This window comes from Globicephala melas, chromosome X (genome assembly GCF_963455315.2).
Source record: "Globicephala melas chromosome X, mGloMel1.2, whole genome shotgun sequence".
Classification (NCBI taxonomy): Eukaryota; Metazoa; Chordata; class Mammalia; order Artiodactyla; family Delphinidae; genus Globicephala; species Globicephala melas.
In genome coordinates, this window is record NC_083335.1 from 7,670,065 (window position 1) to 7,694,459 (window position 24,395).

Sequence of the window (24,395 nt, forward strand, 5' to 3'; positions counted from 1 at the left end):
TCTTAGAAGAAAACAGGAGAAAACCTTCATGACTTTGGGTTAGGCAAAAAGTTCTTATATACAACACCAAAAGCCCAATTCATAAGATAAAAAATTGATAAATTAAACATTTCTACTTTAAGATATTTTCAAGAGAATGCAGAAACTTCATCAAATTTTATAGTTTTGTACTTCAAAGCCATCATTAAGAAAACAAAAAGACAAACCACAGACTGGGAGAAAACATTTGCAGATCCTATAGCTGATAAGGATCTGGTATCCAGAATATATAAAGAACTCTTTCAAGTAAACATAAAATGACAGCCCAATTTAAAAATGGGCAAAGGATCTGAATAGAAATTTCTTTAACAAGATACACAAATGACCATAGAGACATGAAAAGACGCTCAACATGACATAGTCATTAGGGAACTGCAAATCAAAACCATAATGAAATACTACTTCATACCCACTAGAATGGCCTTAATAGTAACAATTTTTAAAAATCCTCTCCTTTCCTTACCTCTCCTCTCCTTCCCTGTCCTCTTAGTAAGGATATGGAGAAACTGAAGCCCTCACACATTGCTGGTGGGAATGAGTAATAGTCACTTTGGAATACAGTTTGTGAGTTTTTAAAAAGATAAACATAAACTTATCAAACAATAAGGCAATTCCATTCTTAAGTATCTACCAAAGGTAAATGAAAACGCCTTTGGAATGAGCTTGTGTCTACACAAAACCCACATTGTTCTGCTTTTTAAAAAAATATTTATTTATTTATTTATTCATTTGGTTGTGCCAGGTCTTAGCTGCAGCATGCAGGCTCCTTAGTTGTGGCATGCAAACTCTTGGTTGCAGCATGCTTGTGGGATCTCGTTCCCTGACCAGGGATTGAAGCCAGGCCCCCTGCATTGGGAGAGTGGAGTCTTAACCACTGAGCCACCAGGGAAGTCCCCTACATTGTTCTGCTTTTACTGAGTGGCTTTGGCTCATCAAATAAACCTTGTTGTGGGAAGGATCATACCTTGCAGAAGTATCCAGGAGAAACCTTCTGCCCCTGTCTCCAACCTCTCATTCACTCATGCTTCTTGGAGGAGAAGTGACTTACATGATTTGTAACACTAGGAAAAAATTCATTTTTGCCCCAGCGGCCCATGTTCTTGCTAGCTCTTTCTCTGGGACAGCCCCTTACTGGCAACCTGTGTAGTTTCCGGCACTCTGGCCTCCTCAGGGCGGTAGTAAGATCTCTGGGTCTGGCTTGGCCCCTCTGCGGGGGGTGGGGCTTGTGCTTGTCCTCCAGCAGCTGCAATGTCTGTGACCAGGTGAGTAAATTAATTTAAAAGAGGAAGAAGTCAGAAGCCCAACTTAGACCTCAGATTCTATCTGTGATCTTGAAACCTGCATGACCAGCCATAGGTTGATCTGTTGACTCCTGTGTTTCCTCGAACTACTTGTCAATAGATTCAGACCTCAGAGGAAAGAGGCATGCTTCCTCCCGACACAAACAAACCCATATGAACAAGGCATCAATACAGTTAGTTTGTTCAGGTATGCTGGTGGATCCAGTTCTTGGCTTCCACATTGCCTACTCCACAGCCGAATTAAGCAGCTCTCAAGCTTTCCTTTCTGATTGATCCACATGACTGATGATGTGCACATGCATAAGATACCCTTGAAGAACCCCTGAGACTCTAGCTGTATCTCCACAAACCCCTTTCTCCCTTTAAAAAACAAACACTGATTAAATAGTTACTCTGTGCTAGGCCTTATTCTAAACACCTGGAAGGCACATTTAACCCTCACAACAACTCCAGAGGGTAGGCACTATGATCGTCCTCATATTACAGATCAGGAAACTGAGGCCCAGAGAGTGGGAGTAATTTGCCTGAGGTCAAGTGGTTAACAAAGTGGCAGAGTCAGAATTCAAAGCCGGGCTGCAAGGCTCAGTGCACTGTTGGTTTGCAAACAGGCCTCCGCACATGGAGGGCAGGAACAGACAGAAGAAAGAGGCAGACTGCTCCAGATGTGTAGGTGGCAGGGTTAATAAGGGAACTTACTTAGGAGGCTTGTCTTGGGCACCTCAAGGTGAGCAGAGCTCCCCACCTGCCCACCAGAATCTTAAAAGTTTACATACCCGTCTTACCCCTAGGTTCTTCATGATATTTTTTTTCTTAGATTCCATATATATGTGTTAGCATACGGGAATAAAGACACAGACCTACTAGAGAATGGACTTGAGGATATGGGGAGGGGGAAGGGTAAGCTGGGACAATGTGAGAGAGTGGCATGGACATATATACACTACCAAACGTAAAATAGCTAGTGGGAAGCAGCCACATAGCACAGGGAGATCAGCTCGGTGCCTTGTGACCACCTAGAGGGGTGGGATAGGGAGGGTGGGAGGGAGGGAGACGCAAGAGGGAAGAGATATGGAAACATATGTATATGTATAACTGATTCACTTTGTTATAAAGCAGAAACTAACACACCATTGTAAAGCAATTACACTCCAATAAAGATGTTAAAAAAAGTGCTTATCAGCAAGCAGACAATGTTACAGGACATATTAAATATGTTTTTAGAAACTTCAAAAAAGTTTATATAGAGGGCTTAATGGGGTTCAGTCATATACTCTGTCCAGACGTTCTCAACAACACCTTGCTCTCTCAAGGCTGTGCTCTTGAAACAGCTCCCACTGTGGGAACACTGGGCAGAACGTACATTCCAAGGGCAGGGGAGGGAAAAGGAGCTTCTGATTGCCCTGGTCCAGCTCACAGGTCAACCAGTGGTCACATCCTCTCCATGCACTCCTGCAACATGCACATAAACCATCCTGCCTCACTGCTTCACCTCCTACGAAAAAGACCAAAAACAAGTGGGTGATGGCGCCATTGGTAAGAGCCTAACCTTGAAAAGAGATGTCCACAAACATTCATGCTCTAACATTATTAATGAGTGCCTACCCCTCCGCCCCATTTTATTGAGGTATAATTGACATCCTACCCCTCCCATTTTATTAAGTTCCACTCTCACCCATGCCTACTGAGCTTCCTTTCAGTCTCTCCAGCATGCCAATTTCTCTCATGCTTCAGGGACGGCACGCGTTCTATTCCCTCCACTCAGAACACTTTTTTTCTAGGCTCTCACATACCTGGCATCTTCACATCCTTCAGCCTCACCCTACAATAATCTCCTCCTCCCCCATTATTTACTAATGTATACTGTTTCTTTTATTACTAGCATAAGTAGATATCATGTATGTATTTGTTTGATTACTTAATTACTTTCTATTTTTCCTGTCTAGAATACAAATCCCATTAGGGCCCAGGTTTTTGCCTGTATGGTCAACAGTATTAGGAACAATACTTGGCACATAGTAGTTGCTCCTACATATGTGTTGAACAAATGAATGGATACGTAATCCAGTGCTGAGCAGAGAGTAGGCACTCAGTAAACACTTGTTGCATGATTTGAATGACTGTATTCAGCACAGTTCTTATCACATAGCCAATACATAATAAATATTTGTTGAATGCACTAAAGATACATGAAACTTTTCACAAGTAATTGATACATCAGTGTAACCCAACAAAGCAAACAAAAACTGTTGTATTTGTATCTCAATCCTAGTACCAAAAGGGCAGAGCTAGAGTATGTCAACATCTGTCTGAGCAGAGTGAAGACGATTATTCAGAAAAATTCAGCCCTGATACACACTGAACTGTACATGAAATCATCCTAATCAAATGCTTGCTACATACTTTCAACTTATACATTTTAATTTGTTTCTAATTCATTCATCGTTGTAGACCTGGCTACTGAGCGTGGTGTCTGACACATAATAGATGCTCAAATAAATGTTTGCTGCATGACTCAATGAATACATGAATAAATGGATGTATGGGTAAATGAAAGAGCAATTCCATGTAGCCTCCTCTCTTTAAATGTTATAAGGCAAATTGACATCTTCCTTTTTGGAAACAGAGGGCCTGCTTGGTGACTGAGTGATTGGCAATGGAAATGTTTAAATGGAAAGCTATTAAGGGGTTGTATTCATATGATATTATAATCCTATTTGTTCAGGAGACCTAGGAAAGCCCAAATCCTGCCTGACATCACTATCACATCTCCCCATAAATCCACTGAATTGTATGCATAAAGGAAATACGGCTAAGCTAAGTAACACTTAGTGCTGCTAACTAGAGCTTAGACCCCCAAACCCCAAGGTACATCTCAACTGTATCATTTGGGATGTTTAGAAATGTTTAGTAAGGAACATAAAACCTGGATTCAAAGTAGCTCAAATAATAAAGACATTTGTTTTCTCACTTAAAAAGATATCCAGAGGTTGGGCAGGCTCCAGACACAGGTTTAAACCCCAACTTCCTGTGATTCTTTGACTCTTCCCTCTTCCATGTAATGGTGTCATTCTCACTCTGGTGGCAAGATGGCTGCAGTAGTTCTCAGTGTCACATACTAATATGACCAAATCCAAAAGTAAAAGAAGAGATCATCCTCTGTGGTGTCACTTAAGAATTAAAAAATAAATAAATAGGGACTTCCCTGGTGGTCCAGTGGTTAAGACTCCGTGCTTCCAATGAGGGAGGCACAGGTTCAATCCCTGGTCCAAGAACTAAGATCCCACATGTGACATGGCCAAAAGAAAAAAAAGAAAAAATAATAAATATACATACATATATATATATATAAACACTCTACCTCCCCCAGCAGATTTTCTTTCAGATAGTGTATTGGCCACAATGGGGTCACGTGTCCATTCCTAAACTCAATCAATATTGAGGAGAATGGGATTACCACAAGAGTCTTACCAGCCATGTCAAACAGTACCCTAAGGGGTTTTGGAAAAGTACACAGGTGTTTTTGGTTGCCATAATGATTGGGAAGCACTACTGGCAATGTTTGGGATAGTCCACACAACAAATAATTTTCCTGCAAAATGTTAATAGCATCCCCATTATTAAAAAGTGGCTGGGACTTCCCTGGTGGCGCAGTGGTTAAGAATCCGCCTGCCAGTGCAGGGGACACGGGTTCAATCCCTGGTCTGCGAAGATCCCACATGCCGCGGAGCAACTAAGCTCGTGCACCACAACTACTGAGCCTGCTCTCTAGAGCCTGTGAGCCACAACTACCAAGCCTTCACGCCACAACTACTGAAGCCCATGCGCCCTAGAGCCCGTGCTCTACAACAAGAGAAGCCACCGCAATGAGAAGCCCGTGCACCGCAACGAAGAGTAGTCTCCACTCACCACAATTAGAGAAAGCCCACACAAAGCAACGAAGACCCAAAGCAGCCAAAAATAAATAAATAAAATTTTTAAAAATACCAGATTATTAAAAAAAATAAAAAGTGGCTTAAAGAAATCAGGATATACTCTTGGAGCTGGTGGTAAGGTCACCATCCTCTGAATCACATGGGTGAGGGATGCTAACCTGAAAACAATCAAGGTTTTCTCAGGAAGGAAGAAGTGGTGAGAGGGAAATGCTTGAATAGGCAGGCACAATGTAAATAATATCCAGTTAACAAGTCTGGAACTCTTGGAGTTCTCCTTTTTCCTAACTACTCAGACTTAAATATCCACAGGATAAAGGTGGTCACATCCTCACCAATACTTGTCTTTGTTCTTTTGCTGATAGACATTCAAACAGGTGTGAGGTGATATCTCCTTGTGGTTTTGATTTGCATTTCTCTGATTATTAGCGATGTTGAGCACATTTTCATATACTTTTTGCCTTGTGTATGTCTTCTTTGGGGAAACATCTATTCAAGTCCTCTGCCCATTTTTAAAATCAGGTTATTAGAGTTTTTGCTACTGAGTTTCAGGAGTTCTTTATATATTTTGGAAATTAACCCCTTATCAGATATCTGGTTTGAAAATACTTTCTCCCATTTCATAGGATGACTTTTCACTCCGTTGATTGTTTCCTTTGCTGTGCTTTAGTTTGATGTAGTTTCACTCTAGTTTTGCTTTTGTTGCTTGTTATTTTGGTGTCGTATCCCAAAATCCATCGCCAATACCAATGTCAAGATGCTTTTTTCCATGCTTTGTTCTAGGAATTTTACAGTTTAAGATCTTACATTTAAGTCTTTAATCTACTTTGAGTTTTGTTTGTGTGTGTGTGTGTGTGTGTGTGTGTAGAGCTTAAGATAAGGGTCCAATTTTATTCTTCTGCATGTGGATATTCAGTTTCCCCATCATTTGTTGAAGAGACTATCCCTTCCCTATGTGTGTTCCTGGCTCCCTTGTCAAAGATAAATTGACCGTAAATGCATGGGTTTATCTCTGGGCTCTCTATTCTCTTCCATTGGTCTGTCTTTATGGCAATACTAAATACTAATACTACAGTTTTAATAACTGTAGCTTCGTAATATAATTTGAAATCAGAAAGTGCGATGCTTCCAGCTTTGCTCTTCTTTCTTAAGATTGCTGTGGCTAATTGGGGTCTTCTGTGGTTTGATATGAATTTTAGGATTTTTTTTTCTATTTCTATACAAAACGCCATTGAGAGTTTGATAGGAATTGCATTGAATCAGTAGATCTGTAGATCACTCTGGGTAGTATGAACAACTTAAAATATTAAGTCTTCCCATCCGTGATTATGGGGTGTCTTTCATATTTTCATGTCTTCTTTAATTTCTTTCATCAATAGTTTGTACTTTTCAGTGTACAAGTCTTTTACCTCCTTGGTTAAGTTTATTCCTTAGTATTTTATTCTTTTTCATGCTATTGTAAATGATATTATTTTCTTAATTTCCGTTTTGGATAGTTCATTATTAATGTGTAGAAATGCAACTGATTTTTATCTTAATTTTATACCCTGAAACTTTACTGAATAATTTGTTTATTAGTTTTAGCAGGGGGAGTTTGTGGAATCTTTACGATTTTATATGTACAAGATCATGTCACGCTCAAACAGAGTAAATTTTACTTTTTTCCTGATTTGAATGTCTTTTATTTCTTTTCCTTGCCTGATTGCTCTGGCTAGGACTTCCAGTACTGTGTTTAATGGAAGTGCTGAAAGCCCTAAAAATAAGGGAATCCTGCAATATGTGACAACATGGATGAAATGGAGGACATTATGCTAAATGAAATAAGCCAATCACAGAGGGGCAAATATGGCAGGATTCCACTCAATATGAGCTATCTAAAATAGTCAAACTCATAGAAATAAATATTAGAAAGGTGGTTTCCAGGGGTTGGAGGGGGGAATGAGGATTTACTAATTAATAGGCATAAACTTTCAGTTAAGAAAGATGAATAAATTCTAGAGATCTGCTTATAAACATATCTGCCTATAGATAAAAGGATTCTATTGTACACTTGAAAATCTCTTAAGAGGGTAAATCTCATGTTAAGTATTCGAACCACATTTTAAAAGATCTGAAACACAGACACACACCCCAGAGGTGGTCATCAGACTATTTTTTTCCCCTAAATCCAAACCTGAATCTCAAATCTTATCTTAGTTGAATAGAAAAGGCTGGTCTAAGACACACCTGTGAGTGTCAGGCAAAAAGTATCCAGAGAGAACAAGATAGCATTTTGCCAGCAATGCCTAGAGAAGAGCCAATCAAATTTCTAGATATGGGAGAATACATAGAGAAGGTAGAGCATAAGAGAGAGAGGCCAGGGCCTCTAGAATTTGGGGGAGTTTGTCCTAGGCTCCTCTCAGTTTCAACAGCCTCATGAATAGAAGAAGAAAGAAAAGAATGGAGATGATCTCACCCTTTTAACCTCACCCTCATCATGTAATCTTATGCAAAGATATCAAAGTCAAGCTCCCTAGGTCTTTGAACAAGGCATATTATCTCCACCCACCATCACAGGAACCAATTAGTACATTTGAATTTGATGAATTTAGATCAACACTCCTCTTCCTTGAGGGTGGAAGTAGAGGATCTCTATACCCCTGTAGCAATGGTCCTTAAACAGGGACACTTGTTAATTATGCAAACCCTAGATCCAGAACCTGACAGGGGTGGGATCTAAGTATACGCATTTTTTAATACGCACTAATCATTCTCATAGAAACAGTCATGGTGCAGGAAAAACCACACTTTGGAAAAAAAATAGCAGTAGAACTGGGCAGGGAACGGCCTGTTAGCAAATGAATTCAATTGTTCCAAAATTGCACAAGTGGGGGCTTTTCAACTGCACAGGAAATGTTTTGTTTAGAAATGATGAACATGCAATTCATGTTAGACACAGAAGTGAAAACACACTGGGTTCAAAAGCAATATATAAAGACAAAACAATCATTTTAATTTTTAGAGTTACAAAACAATCATTTTTAAAGCTTGAGTTTAAAAATTGTGATCTGTATTAATTTAATTATTCATAATTCACTGTGTAGGCTATTATAGAAATATAGAGACCTCCCACTCCCTCAGTAAACACCAGGAAATTCAGCATCAGCTCCACGAGTAAGCCCTGGTAAAGGTGGGAAAGTGAAGAATGTTCTGACCCTGAAATGTCTAACTGTTCTAATTCAGTCCTTCCCTCGGTGACTTCCTTTACTGAATTAAAACCATATTTTCCTATCACTCCCATACCATAGATGCTATTAGTGTTTCATGATGTTTTGTAGTATGTTAAGATCTTGTTATACTCCCAATTTGAAGGCTACTCCTGGTTTCTAATTACTTCTTAATGGTTTAAGATCTTATTAATTTAGTTTTACTCTGGCTTTAGAAACATATTACGTTAACTTGTGCTATTTCTGAATATTACCATGATAGTCTTGGTTCTACAAAAGAGCCCATACCCATCAGGCTAACTATTATCCTCAAAACACAAAAGACCTGCATTTAAGCAATGCTTTCTTCAGGGAGCAAATAAACTGCTGCATCAATGGCAAAAGTGATGTACTGACCATCTGGAGGACACGTATTCTCTCAAACCATGTTTCTATGGATTACTGGTGTTCTGTGACCTGAAATGGAGGTTTATTCATTTCAATGGAATAATGGTGATCATGCTAACTTGCAGAAATTTTGTTAGATATAATTTTCTCATTTACATGGTTTTAGCAAAATAACAGTTATTCTTTTCATTATGAAAGTTATACACACTTACTGTGAAGAAGAGAAAGGTGTAATGGCAAAACTAAAAACTGAAAATCACTTTTCCCTTTACCAGCCATGCTTCTGTTGGGACAACCACTGTTAATAATACATCTGTGCTTTTCTTTAGAGTTCTTTTTCTACCCATATGTATAAGGCTTTAAAAAATGGGATTACGCTACATATATTGGTGCATATCCTACTCTCCATTTAATATCACATGAGAATTAAAATTTTTCATTATATTATTTTAAACTCAGGACTAAAAACTTGAGTTAATCATATTCCTCAGTTCACTGAATATTTTATTTTCATCATTATAGTAAGTTCAAGACCCCTGTGTTATTTTATTTTTATTTTTCCTATTTTCATTCCTAATAGCTACTTGCCTTTTCTCTTGGATATATATGTGTCCTTATAAAATATGTAGTATGGTTGTGTGTGTATATGTGGCTTTAATTCATGTAACTTGTCTTATACTATAGAACTCATTTTCTTTCTTTTTCTTTCACTCAGTGATACATTTCAAAGATTTAACTGTGTTGCTATATATAAACATAGTTCATTGCCTCTAATATCTGCAGAGCATTTTGTGCTGTGCCTTCACTGCATTACATTTGCTCATTCCCCCAGTGATGGACATCTAGCCAACTTGCTACCATCTAGAAGTTTATAATTGGACTCATATAAGAGTTTCTCTGAGGCAAATACCTGGACGGTATATGGGTAAATAGGCACAAACATCCGTTAGTTTCACTAATGAGCGCCATATTTCTCTCCAGAATGGCTGTACCACATTATATTCTCACCAGCACTTTATGGCATTTCCTTTTTCCCACGTCCTCACCAATAGTTGATATTATCTGGATCTCTAAATTTTGCAAATTTGATAGGTATAAAGCAATATCTCATTGTTATTTGAATTTCTACACTTCTGACTGCTAGTGAGGTTCAGTAGAAATTTACTAATTGAGAGCTAATCCACATCGGGAGGGGCTTCATAGCTAAGACCCTATATGATTCAGTGGGACCAAATTAACCAACACCACTAAAAAAAAAACTAAAAAAGTCCTCCAGAAAATTTTCAACATTATACTAGATGCTCTATGCAGTGAAATAAGGAAAGAAAAATAAATACAAGACACAGAGGTTGGAAATGAAGAGGTAAAACTGGATTGATTCATAGATGACATCACTGTCTAAGTAGAATATTATAGGGAATCTACAAAAATGCTCCCAGAAATAGTAAGGTAACATAAAAGTTTTCAGGATACAGGCCAATATGAAAAATAAATTCTATTTCTGTATACAAAAAACAGACAACTGGAAAATGAAATTTATGAAGTGGTATTTATAACAAAAAGCAAGAAATATTAATGAAATATACCTAATACTGGTGCCCTGAAAACTACAAAATATTGATGAGAGAAATTTGAAAGACAAATAAATTTGGAGACATGCCATGTTCATGGATCAGAAAGCTCAATTGTTAAGATTTAAATTAACCCCAAATTGGTCTCTCAATTCAACACAACTTCAACCAAAATGCATGAAATATTTTGTATAAATCGATAAGCCAATTCTGAAATTTGTATGCAGACAAAAGGAACCAAAAAGGGCCAAAATAATTTTGAAAAAGAAACAATTTGGCATCATAAAGCTATGATATACTATACTAGTATAGTACTGGTGAAAGGGAGTGACATGTAAACCAATGAAACAGACTAGAGGTTCCAGAAATAAACCCAGACATCTTGATTTTTGATGAAGGAGCCAAGGTAACTCAATGAGGAAAATAGTCTTTCCAACAAACCGTGCTGAAACAATTGGATATCCACTTAGAAAAAAATTAACTTTGACACTTACCTCACAATATACACAATAAATTGAAACAGATGACAGACCTAAAAGTGAAAGCCAAAACAAAAATTTCTTGAAGAATTCTTAGAAAAAAATTTTCATAGTCAAGGCTAGGCATATTCCTTAAATAGAACACAAAAAGCACAGAACAAAGAAAAAAAATGGACAGATTGAACTTTATCAACATTAAAATCTTCTGGTATTGGAAAGGCTGTTGAGAAAGTGAAAAGGCAAATCACACATTGGGGGAAAATATTCACAACACATATCTCTGACAAAGAATTCGTATCCACAATACACAGAGAACCTATATACATCAATAATAAGAAGACAACCTAATAAAAATGGGAAAACTGGACTTCTCTGGTGGCAGAGTGGTTAAGAATTCCCCTGCCAATGCAGGGGACATGGGTTCAAGCCCTGGTCCGGGAAGATCCCACATGCTGCGGAGCAACTAAGCCCGTGCACCACAACTACTGAGCCTGTGCTCTAGAGCCCGCGAGCCACAACTACTGAGCCCACGTGCCACAACTACTGAAGCCCATATGCCTAGAGCCCATGCTCCGCAACAAGAGAAGCCACTGCAATGAGAAGCTGGTGCACCGCAACGAAGAGCAGCCCCCGCTTGCCGCAACTAGAGAAAGACTGCGTGCAGCAAAGACCCAACGCAGCCAAAAATAAATAAATAAAGAAGTAAATTTATTTTAAAAAATGGGCAAACTATTTGAATGTGAACCTCAAAGAAGATATATCAGTGATCAATAAGCACATGAAAAAGTGTCCAACATCATGAGGGAAATGCAAGTTAACCCCACAATGAGATACTTCTACACACTTACTAAAAAATGACTAAAATTTGAAAATACTGACAATTCCAAATGTTGTTGAGAATGTGGAATAATCTGAACTCTCATACACTGTGGGAACAGAAAACAGTTTGGCAGTTTCATATAAAGTTAAACATGCACTTACTATACAGCCCAATAATATCACTCCCAGATATTTACCCAAGAAAAAGGAAAGTATATGTACAAACAAAGATGTATTCATGAATGTTCACAGCAGTTTTATTCAAAATAGCTGAAAAATGGAAACAAACCAAATGTCCGCCAACAGGTAAATAAATCAACTGTGGTGCATACATACGATGAAATACTACTCAAAAATAAAAAGAAATGAACCGCTGACACCTGAAACAATATGACTGAATCTCAAAGAATTTGGATGAATGAAATAAGCCAGAAAAAAATTACCTACTATGTGATTCCATTTATATGAAATTCTTAACCAGTTTAAACTACCGCAAGAGAAAGCAGATAAGAAGTTGCCTGGGGCACCGGCTTGCAAAGGAGCACCAAGTAACGTTTTTGTTTACTGGTGGTATTCTATGTCTAAGTTGTGGTGGTAGTTGCCCAAGTAAATAAATTATACCTCAATAAAACTGACAAAAATATAATGTGAATTGGTTTGGCTATAAAGAACAATATAGAAGGCAAAATATCACTATAATAAGATTCTGAGTTGGGAAAAAGATGTCTTATGAACAGCCCAAAGGTCCAGGATTATTTTAAATATTTTATCAGATTGGTGAATGAGGCAAACTAGACATTTTATAGAATAGAGTCACAGTAGATTTTAGGGAAGAAAAAAATCTTAAATACCAAGGAAGTTTAAAATTGTGTATGTGTGTGCACATATATATGTGCATACTTTTTTTAACATCTTTATTGGGGTATAATTGCTTTACAATGGTGTGTTAGTTTCTGCTGTATAACAAAGTGAATCAGCTATACATATACATATATCCCCATATCCCCTCCTTCTTGCATCTCCCTCCCACCCCTCTAGGTGGTCACAGAGCACCGAGCTGATCTCCCTGTGCTATGCAGCAGCTTCCCACTAGCCATCCATTTTACATTTGATAGTATATATAAGTCCATGCCACTCTCTCACTTCATCCCAGCTTACCCTTCCCCCTCCCTGTGTCCTCAAGTCCATTCTCTACGTCTGCGTCTTTATTCCTGTCCTGCCCCTAGGTTCGTGAGAACCATTTTTTTTTCTTAGAGTCCATATATATGTGTTAGCATACAGTATTTGTTTTTCTCTTTCTGACTTACTTCACTCTGTATGACAGACTCTAGGTCCATCCACCTCATTACAAATAACTCAATTTCGTTTCCTTTTATGGCTGTGTAATATTCCATTGTATATATGTGCCACATCTTCTTTATCCATTCATCTGTTGATGGACACTTAGGTTGCTTCCACGTCCTGGCTATTATAAATAGTGCTGCAATGAACATTGTGGTGCATGTCTCTTTTTGAATTACGGTTTTCTCAGGGCATATGCCCAGTAGTGGGATTGCTGGGTCATATGGTGCCACAACTGTTGAGCCCATACGCCACGACTGCTGCAGCCCATGTGCCCTAGAGCCGTGCGCCACAACTGTTGAGCCCACGTACTGCAACTACTGAAGCCCACATGCCTAGAGCCCGTGCTGCACACCAAGAGAAGCCACCGCAATGAGAAGCCCATGCACCACAGCAAAGAGTAGCCCCCGCTCACCACAACTAGAGAAAGAAACCCACAAGCAGCAACAAAGACCCAACACAGCCAAATAAATAAATAAATAAATAACACAGAGAGGAAAACACATTCTAATGTCTTTGAAAGCAAAATAACCAGGATTGATCCCTGCAACACTGTAATTTTTCTATATAATTCAAGAGAGCAAAAATATGATTCATGTCAGAGACCGAAAAGTTCAAACATGGCATGTCATCAGTGATGCCAAATAGTGTATAAATATGCTATTAGGTGGGGCAATCCACAAATGTCTCTATGTTTAACAATTTTCTTTTCCTGTTAAAGAACTTAAGATCCTCAACTAAACTTTTGTGAAAAACATGACCATTGAGTGGAGAGAGGGAAAGAGTCCTGCCACCTGTAAGCAGAAAATCACATTATGAGGATTCTCTCCTCAAAGAGAGAACATCTTTTGGTTATCAAAAAAAAAAAAAAAAAGCACATTGACCGTTAATATATGGAACACAATTTATACCTAGGATGCCTTTGTAAATGAAATACCATGAAACCTATGGTCATGAATATTTCTCTCATTTAAATGAAACTTCCTTCTTTTATTAATGCTCTCTTTATCAGCTTGCTGTTTCACATTTTTCATTTTGGTATCATTTCATGTTTTTCATTTTGGTATCATTTTTCTTTTATTATTTTGCTTGACTCCCTCTTCTCTTGTCCAGCCTCTACCCCCTCTAGTAGCCAAGATTGAAAACCTAGCGCATATCATCCTACATTTTTCTCCAAGTCTACATAATCATATATAAAGCCATCTTTGCTAATCACACACAGAGGGAGGTAGTTTTTATCATCATCTTATAAAAATTGATTATGTATACCTTGGGGCTCTTTCTTAGTTAAAAGGACACCATGAAATGTCCCCAATTCACCACTCAATAAAGCTCTAATTTGTTCCTTTTGATGGTTTTATGATAATCCACAGGGTGGATGACCCCTAATTTAGTTAACCATTTTCTTATTGCTGGGGACTTACTTTCCTAAACACATACACATATATGTCCTTATAAACTGGGGCTTTTCTGTCTGTGGGGTAGAATCATCATGAGTGGAACTGATGATTCAAAGGGAATATAAAAAACAAACAAGCGCACACACACACACACACACACACACAATAAAATAAATGAACAAAGCAAACCAAACAAAAACAAACAGGTAGATACAGAGAACCGAGTAGTGGTTACAAAATGGGAAGGGGCACAGGGGAGGGCAAAATGGGTAAAGGGGATCAACTGTATGGTCATGGATGGAAACTAAATTTTTGATGGTGAGCAGAAGTAGAAATACAAGGTTGTACACATGAAACTTATATAATGTTATAAAGCAGTGTTAACTCAATAAAAATTTTTTTTAATTTTGATAGACATGAAATTTCTTTCCCAGAAGACTATAATAATCCACAGTTTATGAGCAATGCCTGAGAGTACTCTTATCCCTGAAGCCCACAATCAATAGATGTGAGTGTTGTTTAAATTTTTGGCAGTCTGATCACAATAAGAGATATTTCATTGTTATTTTATTTGCATTTTCCTAACTTAGTTTGAACACTGTTTAATCCATTTTCGGCAATTTGGGTTTCCTCTTTTCTAAATGGCGTATTCATTTCTTTGCACATTTTTCAGCTGGTATCTCCTTTTTCATTTGTAAGAACTCTTTATATATTACAGATATAACCTCTCTTTCTGAACTCTGTGTGGAAACCCTCTGTTTTGCAAGTCGATTGCTTGTCAATTGACTTTCATTATAATTCCACATAACAGTTACAAAAGATATATAACAAATATGTCTGCTTTTTCTTTCATAGTTTCTGAGTTTATAATCGTAATTAAGTTTCGTCTCTTAGACTTAAGGCAGGAGTAATCAGGCCACTGTTCATATTCTTTGTGGACTGTTGTGGACCAGGTAGAGAACTAAGATCCTGTGTGCCACAGCCAAAAAAAGAAAAAAAATTAATCACTGTGATTTCTTTTCTTTTCTTAAAAAATATTTATTTATTTGGCTACTCTGGGTCTTAGTTGTAGCATGCAGGATCTTTAGTTGTGGCATGTGAGATCCAGTTCCCTGACCAGGGATCGAACCCGGACACCCTGCATTGGGAGCACGGAGTCTTAACCACTGGACTACCAGGGAAGTCCCAACCAATGTGATTTCTTGGTTTTCCCACTCCTGTGCTCTATTCCACCAATTTGAACCACTAGATAATTTCTTTATCATTCAGCGAAGAGATGTGACAGCATAAAACCAAAGAATTATTTTCCTAGCTTTTGAAGAATGAATTTTGAAAAAAAGCTCGTGGAGAATGAATTTTGAAAAAAAGCTCATAAGAGAAAGACATCCTTACTCCCTAGGATAGAACAGAAGTTTGCAGGCTAGGGGAAAAGACAGAATCATGAGGGCAAGCAGGAGAGGGTGGATGCTGTTGGGTCCCAGGGAGAGGGGCAAGTACCAGGAGTAGGCAAGTCGGCCTAGACAGGTTTATGAGATATGAGGACAGGATCAACTCTGGCCCTGTGGCCAGGGGACAGAACAGGGAAGTGGCATACTGTAACGTAGAACTGGCTGCGTGGCTGACTTTGGAAAATTGAGGCTTAGACCTGTGGATTTCCTTTCTCTTAAGTGTGATGTAGAGGCAACCCAGTGCTTTCTATACACCCCTACATGGGAAGAATGTAGAGGACAGAGGGACCCAAGGGGACCACTAGGTAAGGAATGGTGAGTATGGCCCTGATGACCTGCAGGCCCACTTCAACTGCAGATAGAATAGACTGATGAGTTAAATATCAGGGTGGACATATGAAATAGAAGACAAAATGAGTCTCTCGAATACCTTGATACATGTAGCCTCCTTTAGAATTCAGGCACAGCCCCAAGGAAAGGAAGGAATCCAGAATCGACTCATAGTAATTTTTGCTATTGTGGAGATTGGAATTTTAAAATAAAAATTCGTTTTTTTAGAAAATGCAGTTAAAGTTACAGGTCTTGTTTGTGGACTGAAATTAATTTGCATCTAGAATGTCATGCTCCTGTAACTATATGTACACCCTGCAGGTTTTCAGATATTACTTAGATTTTTATGGTGACACCTTTGGCTCCTTACTTTCCTAATCCTTATGCATTTATGTGGCCATTTTTCATAGTATCTACACACTACTTGCAGCCCTTCTAGTATTTTCTCTTTCCAATGCATTCCCTCCATGTATCATTAAATCATTCAGGAAAATTTCCTCCAGGGTATAAGTCTTACTTGAATTCAATCAATTGTTCTAAGTATGTGTAATCTTGGAAGGGGTAATATAAAAAATCATGAAAAATAATGCAAATCTGCTAGGAGAGAAAATCTGATAATCAGTAGCAGTCCAGTTTAAAGAGCATTCAGAGAATCTGGTTATATATCACTAACTGCATGGAAAGATCAGTGCAAAGGAAGCTTCTGAAAGTTATCTAATATTCCCTTAATGACAGGACTCAGGGAAAAAACTCAGTCAATTCTGTCAAATCCAGGGAAAGTTATTAGTCAATTGTAAAGGTATGATTTTCCTATTCCCCCAAATCCCAAGTTTCACCTATAAAACCTCTACTGTGTATTTTTTTCACATTCCTTAAACTCATTAAATTGGTGGGTCCCTCATCTCAGGCTACACATATTTTCAATAGACATAGTTAATATAATATAGTATTAGCTTCACAGTGCCCTCAGAGAGATATTTCAATACAGCATGAACTTAGATGAAACCACAACTGAAGTATAAATGAAATAATATGTGAAATTTGAGGTTAATTGAAAACAGTAGGGAAGGGTAAGAATCACTACCTCATGTATAATGATGAAAAGTCACACAAGATAACACAGAAGCAAATAATTTTAACCAAATGATCCCTGTGTTTTCTAAACAAAGGACTTCCAAGTTTGTTTCTATATTACCAAGATTAAGCTTAATCAAATGTCTTCAGGGAAAAAAAAGAAATAAGAAATAACTGATTGGATTCATTTTCAAAAACATTTGCTTTGCCTCTATCCCTATACACATACAGAATTTTCTTCATTTTTACAAACTGAATATTCCAAGTAGAATTCTGTATTTCTGAAAGTAGCAAAACTTTCACATAAATCCTGATTCACACTCCCAATGGTCTCCTGTTACAACTATAATTAACAGATACTATGCAGCTGGCATGTGTAACCTGCAGATGTTAATGCTTTATACTAATGATGTCAGCAATTTTCCTGTTAATTTGTATTTTACTACCGCAGTTAAATGACCTAAATATCTGCAGCCCTTCCATACAAGTTATGTTCTGCATATTAACATGTAGCAGGCAGGAAGAGAAGGCTTCCTGTTTGCAATGGACTTGGCAAATAACTGAACAAGTCTGCAACAGAGGATCCTGGGCCTGTAGCATCACCCAGACAGATATGTCAACCCCAAGCACTGCAACCTTCACAGGAGGATGTAGACATTGTTTAGTGCAAGTCCATCTCAAAAAGAATGAATACTGCATACTTCTATTTTTTTCAAACATCCCTGTGTTTCTTTGAAAAGACTCAGAACATAAAAATAACACTTAGTATTCATGCACAGCCATATCCCCCATGAACTCTGATTGTGTTTTCTCAAGAACTTGGACAAATGCTTTTGTTATGACACCTTTGCTAAGCTACAACGAATTCCAGCATTTTAATAGGGAAAAACTGTCACATAACATTACAGTATAGGGACTCCAATACCACTTTGCTTGCCATCTTGGGAATGAGCAATGCTTTGTCTGTGTGGATGCGTATGCAGAAGTTTTTTTTTTTTTAAGAAAAGGCTTTAAATTGGTTTGACAACTGGTTATTTGGAAAACAAGTGAAATTCAAGCAGCTCCTTTCTAACTAGGTTTTGTGACATCATGGGACACTTTATAACTTTTCATTAGGGTTCTTGGCAGACTGTAGTCCAGAATTCAACCATACTCAAGTCCTTCCAAGGAAATGCAGTCAGATACAAAGGTTGGACATCCATAATAGTAATGAACTGGCCAGGGGCCATAACGCAGGGTCACCTTATACTGAGTTGCCAAATGATGTTTATAGATCTCAGCCATATGCCTTTATTGTGCCAAACAATCAGAGCATATGTAATGTCTCTGTCCAATTAATAGTTACCCTAAATTCCCAACATCTAGTAAAAATGTGTCAAGGACATTTGAGAAAATTTCCCAATATAGATTCAAATTTGTGGATGATGCTTTTTTCCCCAGTTTCAGCATTCCCTCTTACTTTTGCATAAGAAATTGATTTATGGCCCAATTCAGAGAAGCATTATGTTCAGAAAATAGCCATTATTTCTCTGCACAAAAGTGAGAACCACCCTACAGGATCCACTTCCAGTTACAGAAGCCCGCGATATCCAGCCCTGGTTTACTTTGGTGGAACTTGATTACTGGGTGGCTAAAAATAGCAAATGGTTAAAACCAGACTACTAAAGAAGCATGGAAGGCAATGTAGCTATCAAAAAGAGGGAAATAAGACAAAAGGGAAGCCAATCACACACTGAGGACTCAATTATAGTGGCTGGCATAAGGTAGGCAACTGAGAAATAGTGATTAAGTAGGAACAAAAGCAGGGAGTAAATGAGCGATGTTCCTTGCTCCCAATGAGTAACTGCCCTCAACTTAGAGTAGTCTGCAGTGTAGAGTAAAGGAGAAAATACTGACAAACTCTGCCACAAATATTTCCATATTAAACTGTATGACATTGACAAGAGACTCTCAAATTTTGAGTCTGCTTCTTCATCTGTAAAATGGGATGGGATGATAGTGTATGAATCTCCTAGCTCCCCCGTGTTCATGCGTGTGCAGATGGGTGTGTATAGGTGTGCATGCACACATGGAAGGACACAATGGCATCATGTTTACACCTACCTTGTCAACTATGTCATATAAAACCCAACATTTCTTTCGTATTTTCAACATTTTTTCTTTCAGGGTTGATTGGAATCAAGTCTCACTCATGCCAGTTCTTTCTGGTTCATATATTTTATGGCAATACCTAGTGCTAAGAAATCCTGCCTTTTTATATCAAGAGGTTAAGATGAGTAAGAAATATGTCAAACTGAAATACTTTCCCACAGTTACAACGAGGTGATAAGGTTAAAAATATAATTCATAGATTAATTGGATCAGGTGGGTCAATAAAATGACTCTTGCATTATACAGCAAGCTTTAGCAAGACAAAGGAAAAGTCTAAATCTATGCCAGCCTAGAATATTATCAGGTGCATTAGGATCATGCCCTAAGAAATCAATTTTTTTCTAACAGCCTTGAAATATGGGTCTTTGCTCTTTTAAGCTCTTGTTAAGGATGTGATTCTGGGAGCTGCTGGGTAGAACAGAATTCTTAGTATGGTTGCAAAAAAAAAGAACACTAATATCTGCAAGCACAAAGGACTGTGCTAAGAATCACTTCAGATGGATTTTAATCTTTCTTCTGAATTTGAAGCAAAAATGTAAATGTAGCATGTTTGCTTTGAAATTGTATGGTGACTTTATAAAAATGAAATAATAGTTAACTGTCCAAACTGAGAAAGTTGTCATTTTTCAAAAATTAAGAATTCACTGTTAAATATCATTTGAGAAAGAGAAGCACTATATATCATATATCAACTGGTCGTATGTATGTATATATTGTTTCCATGTAAAAAATATTTTTCTACTAAAATTCTACTATATCTAAGTTTTCAAATTTATTGACAGGTTGCTGTTTTGAATATTCTCTTATATTTTAAATCTCTACGCTATTTGTTATATCCCCTTTTAAATTCCTAACACTTTCTTTTATTTTTGCCAACTCTATTATTTGGTCCCTTGAGCAATCTTTGTCAGATGTTTTCAAAAGAATACCCTTTGGGTTTGCTGATTTACTGATCTAACCAGAAAATTCTTTCTTATTTAATTCATTTCTGTTTGTAGTGTTCCCTTCCTTCTGTTTTCTTTACTTTGACTTTATTCTTCTTCTATATTTGTAAGTTGCACACAGCACATGAATTCTCAGTCTTATTTTATATATAACACTTCATGGCTAAAAATTTCCATCAATGTACCAATTTAGCTTCATTGTTCATTTTTGAAATGACGTGTTCTTCTTGTCATTTAATCGTCACTAAATCATAATTTCCACTAGGTTTTTTTCATTGACTCATGAGCTATTGAAAAGTGCAATCTTCATTATGAAACATATGAGAAAGTGGTGATGTTGGCTCTCATATTGCTATTTATTTTGTTTTATTTAATGTAATCACGAAATTTGATCTGCATGATATAAATTCTTTATAAGCGTTTGGACTTCTTTTGCACCCCAGTCCAAGGTAATTTGGGGGGTAAATATTCCATGTGTGCTTGAAAAAGATGTATTTTCTATTTGTTGGGTGAGATGCTCTATACTGTCGATTAATCAAGCTTCTTTACTGAGTTGATCAAATTTTTTCTATTCATATTATTTTTCCCATTTATTGATGTTGTGTTTGTTCTTTTTCAAAAAATTACTCTCCAGTTCATTCATTATGATTTTTGGATTTCAGTTTACCTTTTCGTCATTTTAAACATACTTTTATAGCCTTTTCCAGATCATTCTGTCATCTGCATTTCTTGGTTTGGTAAATCTGTAGTTTTTTATATCATCTGGCTCTTGTTCATGGTGTCTGGTTTCATGATGTGCTTTGTATTTCTTTTTTATGTGGCTAATCCCCAATTTAAAGTTGCTTTGTTTTTGTTTTTCTCATTGAGTCTTATGTGCTTTGGGTTGAAAAAATGCCCTTACAAAGTGGTTTTGTATTTCCTTTTAGGGAGACTCTCACACAGATTTTAATGGCCCTTGCCCCATTTTTACTTTGAGAGCTTGTAGGATTTAATATCCAAGCATTACAAGATTGGAATCCATGCCTATACTTGGCACATGTCTGGGATTTCTCAAGGGTGACTTTTCTATTTCTTTCTACACAGTATGAGCAAACACACAGAAGTTTACTTGCTGCTTTCAAGGCCAGTTGATGAAATTTTTCCAATTCCCTTTTAAAAACTTTTTATTAAAGCATAATATACATATAGAAAAGAACATTTATAACTATGCAGCTTGAAGAAGTTTTACAAACTTTCATTTATATAATCAGTATAATAATAATAACAGAATGAAATATTACATATATCCCAGAAGCCCTCCCCCATGTTCCTTTCCGTTCATTATTTTCTTACCACCAAGGTTAACCATTATCTTGACTTCTAAGGTCAGACATTAATTTTGTCTGTTTTTTTTTTTTTTGCGGTACGCGGGCCTCTCACTGCTGTGGCCTCTCCCGTTGCGGAGCACAGGCTCCAGATGCGCAGGCTCAGCGGCCATGGCTCACGGGCCCAGCCGCTCCGCGGCATGTGGGATCTTCCCGGACCGGGGCACGAACCCGTGTTCCCTGCATCGGCAGGCGGACTCTCAACCACTGCGCCACCAGGGAAGCCCAAGAATTTATTTTTTTATTAGTAAGTGTAATCCCATGGATGATACACATGCTCCAGGGAGCATAAGTGCTTTATGCAGGATTTTTTCCGCACGTCTCCTCCTAACACTCATTGCCTAGAAAGTGAGCTGTAGAAAGTCACACCTAGCATCACCTTTTCCCTATGTAACTTTATGGGGCAGAGTTTAAAGAAGAATGTTCAATCCCACTCATCACAGAGAGTTCTTGGAGGCAGACATGTTCATGGTGACTGGCTTTCTAAAAGCATTAATGGAGAGTTGTATGGAGAAAAGGGCAAAGATCATCCCTCCCGGGAATCAGGGAGAGAGAGATAGGAAAGCCCCTGTTATATGGGAGATTAAGCAAACACATGACAACTGCCATATTTGAATCCACCACTCCTTCATTTTTAGAATTTTCTGATTTAAAATTTCAATAAGCCTCTTCTGCCTCCGCAACATATTTCTGTTTTCTCATATTTGCCAAGAAAGTTTTCCTAAAGTTGCACTCCAGAAATATCCAGGTTAAGTTCATCCTTTTCTCCTAGCTCCTGAAAGGGATGGAATAAGTATTACAGGCGCTTGTGTGGTCACCTCTACTAGGCTGAACTAATGCAAACATTGTAACAATTTTATTCTTATTGTACTTTAGATGCTGCTACAGCAGGAGGCGTTAGCCCTTAACATCTGAGAGTCTCTAACTGGCCCTGCAGACATGAATGATTCCCATAGTAAATATATTTCAGGCTCAAGCTGGGACCCTTGCTGAAAAATGTTTGTTGCTATAATATTGGACACCATACAAATTGGTCCCACTGTAAATTTATAACCATTAGCTGCAAATGGGCCCTCAACATTGCCTAGCAAGCCTACTACCTCCCTTTAATCAGCTCTTCACAAACATCAACACAATTCAACCACTCCCCTACCACTTACCTGCTCCCTCTCACAGATGATCTTACCTGCTATTTTCCAGAAAAATATAAATCACCAGATGGGAATGCTCTTATCTCTCTGCTGCCAAGCATGTATTCAAACTTAATCCATACTCCATTTCTACCACTTTTAACATTAGGGGAGCCACTCTTTCCCCTATCTATGGCCAACTTCTCCACCTATGTTAGGATCCCATCTTTTTTGGCATCCCTCACCTTACACTAGCAATTATCCCTTCTCTCTTTTGTATATTCAATCTCTCCTCAAATAGATCCTCCCATCTAATCATGCTCAAGCCCCCACCACTAAAAAAATTAAAACCTCACTGAACCCCATATTCCTTCTGATTATGCTCCTATGTCTTTTCCTTTCACAAGCAAATATCTTAAAAGAGTTCTCCGTACTCATGATCTGTCTGCATTTCCTCACATCCCATTCATTCCTGACTCAATCAGGGTTTCAGCCACATCACAACTGAAATCCCTGACGACGACACCCAAGTTGCTAAAGCAAATGGACACTTTCCAGCTCTTACATTCTATATCATTGGCCATGCCTCTTCCTTTTGAAACATCCTCTTCTCTTGGAGAACACATTATTTTTTCCTCTCCCTTTCTGGGCGAGGAAATAATGGAGTAATGGATTGAATTACTGAATAATGGAGTATACCATGACTTGGTTCTAAGCTCACTTCTTTCCTCATTTCCAAGTGAAGTCACCCACACTCACGGCTTGAATCGCCACCTGTATAGAGTCGGCTCCCAGTTTTTCATCCCCAAAGTGAACCTCTTTTCAGGGTATCAGCTCTGTATTTCCAGTTGCTTATTTGAAATCTCTTCTTGAATGACTCAAAGGCACCTCGGAATCAACATGTCTAAAATAGAGCTCATGAGCTTTGTGCTCAAAATTTCATCTTTTTTCTGCTGTTCCGTGTCTCAGTTAAGAGCACCACTGTCCATCCCATTATATAAGCCAGAAATTCAGGAGTTGTCATTGTCACTTCTATCTCCCTTACTCTCATATCCAATAATCACCAATTCTTCTTTATTTGACCTCTAAACGGGATTCACCCACCGCTCTCCATCTCTACCACTACTGCTCTAGAAAAAAGCTGCCACCATAACTCACCTAGACTTTTGAAATAACCTGCTAATGGCAGCTACTCTGGTTCCCGTCCAATCCATTCTCTTCAGGTAACCAGGGTAGTCTTTTAAAAGATGCAAAACATTATATTACTTCTTTGCTTAAAATTCCTCAATGATGTCTCTTTGCTATTAGGATAGAGAACAAAACCTCCTATATGGTCCTACCCCGTCTCCCTTCTTGCATCAAACTCACCCTTAACTCTCTAAGCTCCAACCATACTGGTATTCTTTCAGTCACTATGTTTCGTCTCATCATAGAGCTCTACTTATATGGCCCCCTTGGCCTGGGATATCACCCTCTCCGTTT